Source organism: Somniosus microcephalus, chromosome 12 (genome assembly GCF_052327205.1).
Source record: "Somniosus microcephalus isolate GS21.2 chromosome 12, FLI_Smic_1.0, whole genome shotgun sequence".
NCBI lineage: Eukaryota > Metazoa > Chordata > Chondrichthyes > Squaliformes > Somniosidae > Somniosus > Somniosus microcephalus.
Window position 1 is genome coordinate 218,418,671 of NC_140998.1, and position 6,446 is coordinate 218,425,116.

General features: G+C 52.7%; 1 pseudogene; it reads left to right on the forward strand.

The window, feature by feature from the left end:
* The window catches only part of LOC147110131 (high affinity cGMP-specific 3',5'-cyclic phosphodiesterase 9A-like), a 156,551-nt pseudogene that overhangs the window by 116,392 nt on the left and 33,713 nt on the right, over nt 1-6,446 (forward strand).

Here is a 6,446-nt window from a genome sequence, read left to right on the forward strand (position 1 = left end):
TGAACCTTTGTTGCACTCCCTCTATGGCAAGTATATCCTTCCTTAGGTAAGGAGACCAGAACTGTCCACAATACTCCAGGTGTGGTCTCACCTGGGCCCTCATTCTTCTAAATTCTGGGGAAGTGTCCAGTTCTGATACTCCAGCCATCAGGAGAGGTGGGGCAGGGGTTGCTGGAGCAGATCATATATTCCTGCCACGCCCTGGTCATTTTCGGATGTACGAGTTTTGGCCGATTTCCAACCACCGCCCCCACCCCCCCACCTCCCCCCATATACGCTGTGCACAGGCCGATCCCACAACCCCCTGGGTGAACGGCCATGAAATTCCGCCCCGCTGCGGCAAGTCGCGGTCCTTTTCTCTTGATCGTAATTTCTTCATCTTCGCAGTTGAGAGCCTGAAGGCGGTGGAGATGGAAAGGTGCAAGAACGACATCAAGAAGCTGCGAGAGGAGCTGCTCACACGGGAGAAGTAAGGGAAAAAAAGAGACTTAGAGTGCAGCTTGCTCTGAATCCTACCTCCTTGTCCCTTTGGGGGTCTGTGGAACATCTGGGGAGGTTGGTTTTCAGGCTGTGGGCATCGCTGGCGAGGCCGGCATTTATTGCCCATCCCCAGTCGCCCCTTGAGAAGGTGGTGGTTGGCCGCCTTCTTCCTGAGCCGCTGGTATCTGGTTTCAGACAACTGAGTGCCTTGCTGGGCCATCTCCGAGGGCAGCTAGGATTCAACCACACAGTACTGTGGGAGTGCCGCACTGTCGGAGGGGCAGTACTGAGGGAGCGCCGCACTGTCGGAGGGGCAGTACTGAGGGAGGGCCGCACTGTCGGAGGGGCAGTACTGAGGGAGCGCCGCACTGTCGGAGGGGCAGTACTGAGGGAGTGCTGCACTGTCGGAGGGGCAGTACTGAGGGAGCGCCGCACTGTCGGAGGGGCAGTACTGAGGGAGCGCCGCACTGTCGGAGGGGCGGTACTGAGGGAGCGCCGCACTGTCGCAGGAGCAGTACTGAGGGAGCGCGGCACTGTCGGAGGGGCAGTACTGAGGGAGCGCCGCACTGTCGGTGGGGCAGTACTGAGGGAGCGCCGCACTGTCGGAGGGGCAGTACTAAGGGAGTGCTGCATTGTCGGAGGGTCAGTACTGAGGGAGAGATGCACTGTCGGAGGGGCAGTACTGAGGGAGCGCCGCACTGTCGGAGGGGCAGTACTGAGGGAGCGCCGCACTGTCGGAGGAGCAGTACTGAGGGAGCGCCGCACTGTCGGAGGGGCAGTACTGAGGGAGCGCCGCACTGTCGGAGGGGCAGTACTGAGGGAGCGCCGCACTGTCGGAGGGGCAGTACTGAGGGAGCGCCGCACTGTCAGAGGGGCAGTACTGAGGGAGCGCCGCACTGTCGGAGGGGCAGTACGGAGGGAGCGCTGCACTGTTGGAGGGGCCGTCTTTCAGAAGGACCCGTCTGCCCTCTCAGGTAGACGTAAAAGATCCCGCGGCCACTATTTGGAAGAAGAGCAGGGGGGAGTTCTCCCTGGTGTCCTGGGGCCAACATTTATCCCTCAACCAACATCACTAAAAAAACAGATGATCTGGGTCATTATCACATGGCTGTTTGTGGGAGCTTGCTGTGCTCAAATTGGCTGCCGCGTTTCCTACATTACAACAGTGACTACACTGTAAGAAGTACTTCATTGGCTGTGAAGCGCTTAGGGATGTCCTGAGATGGTGAAAGGCGCTGGAGAAATGCAAGTTCTCATGGTCCTATAACCCTTAGAGTCTGAGAGTGCGGGGTTAGAGATTTCAGACTAGTGTGACTTCGATGTCCAAATCAGAGTGCTCACTTTTTGTCTCACTCCCCATCCCCCAGGTTGGGCATTGTCTGTGGTTGTCCCTCTGCAGCCACCAACAGAAGATTGACCCCCAGACTTGATGTCCCCACGTATCCGAAGGTAGGTAGGTTTGCTTCTGTCGCCTTGTGAGTGCTTGGTAAGGACATGAGAAATAGGAGCAGGAGTCGGCCATTCGGCCCCTCGAGCCTGCTCCGCCATTCAATAAGATCATGACTGATCTTCGACCTCAACTCCACCTTCCTGCACTATCCCCATATCCCTTAGTGCCCAGGAATCTAGCGATCTTAGTCTTGAAGGTACTCAATGACCTCCAAATATAAAAGACCAAGGTATATGGGGACCAGAACTGTGCACAGTGCTCCAAGTGTGGTCTAACCAAGGTATATGGAGACCAGAACTGTGCACAGTGCTCCAAGTGTGGTCTGACCAAGGTATATGGAGACCAGAACTGTGCACAGTGCTCCAAGTGTGGTCTGACCAAGGTATATGGAGACCAGAACTGTACAGAGTGCTCCAAGTGTGGTCTAACCGAGGTATATGAAGACCAGAACTGTGCACAGTGCTCCAAGTGTGGTCTAACCAAGGTATATGGAGACCAGAACTGTGCACAGTGCACCAAGTGTGGTCTAACCAAGGTATATGGAGACCAGAACTGTGCACAGTGCTCCAAGTGTGGTCTAACCAGGGTATATGAAGACCAGAACTGTGCACAGTGCTCCAAGTGTGGTCTAACCAAGATATATGGAGACCAGAACTGTGCACAGTGCTCCAAGTGTGGTCTAACCAGGGTATATGAAGACCAGAACTGTGCACAGTGCTCCAAGTGTGGTCTAACCAATGTATATGCAGACCAGAACTGTGCACAGTGCTCCATGTGTGGTCTAACCAAGGTATACGGAGACCAGAACTGTGCACAGTGCTCCAAGTGTGGTCTAACCAGGGTATATGAAGACCAGAACTGTGCACAGTGCTCCAAGTGTGGTCTAACCAAGGTATCTAGAGACCAGAACTGTGCACAATGCTCCAAGTGTGGTCTAACCAAGGTATACGGGGACCAGAACTGTGCACAGTGCTCCAAGTGTGGTCTAACCAAGGTAGATGGAGACCAGAACTGTGCACAGTGCTCCAAGTGTGGTCTAACCAAGGTATATGGAGACCAGAACTGTGCACAGTGCTCCAAGTGTGATCTAACCAAGGTATATGGAGACCAGAACTGTGCACAGTGCTCCAAGTGTGGTCTAACCAAGGTATCTAGAGACCAGAACTGTGCACAGTGCTCCAAGTGTGGTCTAACCAAGGTATGTGGAGACCAGAACTGTGCACAGTGCTCCAAGTGTGGTCTAACCAATGTTTATGGAGACCAGAACTGTGCACAGTGCTCCAAGTGTGGTCTAACCAAGGTATATGGAGACCGGAACTGTGCACAGTGCTCCAAGTGTGGTCCTAACCAAGGTATATGGAGACCAGAACAATGCACAGTGCTCCAAGTGTGGTCTAACCAAGGTATATGGTGACCGGAACTGTGCACAGTGCTCCAAGTGTGGACTGACCAGGGTCCTATACAAGTTGAATGTAAGTTCACTACTTTTGAATTCTACACTCCTAGAAATAAATCCCAGTGCTATCTTGACATTTTTAAGAACATAAGAAATAGGAGCAGGAGTCGGCCATTCGGCCCCTCGAGCCTGCTCCGCCATTCAATGAGATCATGGCTGATCTTCGACCTCAACTCCACTTTCCCCGCCCGATCCCCAGATCCCCCTTTAGTGTCTAAAACTCTACCGAGGTGAGAGTCCTCTTGATGTGTTTGATGTGGTGGCAAGATATTAGTTATCGACTTCACCAACAGAAAGGGATAAAAAATAACCCCACAGAATTTGTCGAATCAAAGCTGGAGTGAAGGCGGATCAAAGCCATGCTTCGGGTGAATGCGGCGTTCTGTGAGGGTGAATAGAAAACAGAGCTGAGTCTTCACTGAGCCATTACAGGAACAGAGGCAGAGTGGGGATCAAAAGCCGGCTGACATGGAACGTGAGACAGATTCTCTACTTCACAGCCTGGGCGGGCACCTTATTATTCAGTCCAACAGATCATCTCCCATCCCCAGTTCCTGCTGCTTCTGATTTACATTCGTAACAAACATAATTGGATCTGCGCTGCTTTGGGATGGTCTGAGAAGGTGAAAGGCGCTTGTAGGTGTCCTTATAGCCGGGGATCGGTGCGTTTAGCTCCCTCTCTCTCTCTCGCCTCTGAGTCAGAAGGTCATGGGTTCGAGCCCCACTCCAGAGACTTGAGCCCCATAATCCAGGCCGATATTCCCAGGTGCAGTACTGAGGGAGCGTCGCACTGTCGGAGGGGCAGTACTGAGGGAGCACCGCACTGTCGGAGGGGCAGTACTGAGGGAGCGCCGCACTGTCGAAGGGGCAGTACTGAGGGAGCGCCGCAGTGTCGGAGGGGCAGTACTGAGGGAGTGCCGCACTGTCAGAGGGGCAGTACTGAGGGAGTGCTGCACTGTCGGAGGGGCAGTACTGAGGGAGCGCCGCACTGTGGGAGGGGCAGTACTGAGGGAGTGCCACACTGTCGGAGGGGCGGTGCTGAGGGAGCTCCGCACTGTTGGAGGGGCAGTACTGAGGGAGCACCACACTGTCGGAGGGGCAGTACTGAGGGAGCTTTGCACTGTCGGAGGGGCAGTACTGAGGGAGCGCCGCACTGTTGGAGGGGCAGTACTAAGGGAGCACCACACTGTCGGAGGGGCGGTACTGAGGGAGCGCCGCACTGTCGGAGGTGCCGGTTTTCAGATGAGACGTTGAAACTGAGGCCCCTGTCTGCCCTCTCAGGTGGACATAAAAGATCTCACTGCCCCTATTTTAATATATATTCCTCAGCCAACATGACCAGAAAAACGGGTCAATCATTGGTGTTTGTAGGATCTTGCTGTGCGCATATTGGCCACCAACAGAACAGCAGTGACTGCATTTGAAAAGTACCTCATTGGTTGCGAAGGGTCTTTTGGACTTCCGGAGATGTAGAGAAATGGGAGTCTTTCTTTCTCGAAGGGTTGGAGACAGATTTCTTGGTCGTTGGGCTTAGGGGGTTGTCTCTCGTGTTCTGATCTGAGCTCTTTCTCCCCTTCCGCAGTACACGCTGTCGCAGGAAACCACCGAAGCTCTGAAAAAGCCAACCTTCGACGTCTGGCAGTGGGCGCCCAATGAGGTGAGGACCTGGACAACATCTGCTTCTCAGAGAGAGATCTGTTCGGTCGAGCGTTTGGGTCCACGGGAAGACAGCAGAACTTCAGTTCGCCTTCACAAAGATTCCCAACCCTCTGAGTGAAGAGATTCCTCCTCATCTCAGCCCTGAATGTCCGAGCCCTTATCCTGAGACTGTGACCACCTGGTTCTAGACTCTCCAGCCAGGGGGAAACATCCTCTCAGCATCTACCCTGTCAATACCCCCTCAGAATATTGGCCCAGAACTTCGGGTCTCCACGGGTGAGTACGCACGGGGTACTCACGCGTAAGCCCAACGAGAGTGTCGGTTTTGTGCATGCACTGCGCATGCGCGGGAAACCGGAACTTCCGTTCCCCTGAAAGAAGGGGTTCACAGGTCGAACGCGTGCGCCGGCGAGGGTGCGCGTGCGCATCGAACTTACATTTTTTTTGCAGGTTTCTCCGGGAGGGTAAGTCTCCAGAAGTTAGACGTGTAAAAAGCAGGCGCAGGGCCTGCTTTTAACAAGGTAAGTGGTGTATTCATTAAAATTAAAGCATTTTTTCCACAGGTTTATTATTTTTAAATACTTTAAAGAAAGATAAGTTTATTTTTAGCCCGTTAGAAAATAAAATTATTTTTCAAAAATTTTAATTATTCTTTAATATAGTTATTTCATGTAATTTATAGTTATTTTAAAATTGTAATGTTTTTTTCAATTTATTTGAAGTTTTAGTGATGTTTTGGGGCTTATAGTATTTATAGGTTTGACAGCTCTTCCTGTCAAACTTATGAATGAAGCATTCCCTGCTACCATTGGCTCCCCATGGCCCACCTGATCCCAGGGGACGCTTCGAACTAACTGCGCCCCTGGGATACACAAGCACTGCGCGCCGGCAGTTGGAGGAGGCCCAGGATCGGAATCCCACGCGGGCCCACAGCACAACGGGCCGGCGCGCTAGGTAAGTGCAGATCGGGGGCTTGCACCTGCGGGAAGCCCCCCGACCCGAATTTCTGGGCCATTATACATTTCAATGAGATCGCCTCTCATTCCTCCAAACTCCAGAGAGTATCGGCCCATTCTACTCAATCTCTCCTCATAGGACAATCCCCCCATCCCAGGAATCAATCCAGTGAACATTTTTTACACCTCCTCCAAGGCAAGTATATCCTTCCTCAGATAAGGGGACCAAAACTGTGCACAGTACTCCAGGTGTGGTCTCACCAAGGCCCTGTACAATTGTAGCAAGACTTCCTTACTCTTAGACTCCAACCCCATTGCAATAAAGGCCAACATGCCATTTGCCTTCCTAACTGCTTGCTGTACCTGCATGCTAACTCTCTGTGTTTCCTGTACGAGGACACTCAAATCTCTCTCAACACCAACATTTAATAGTTTCTCACTGTTT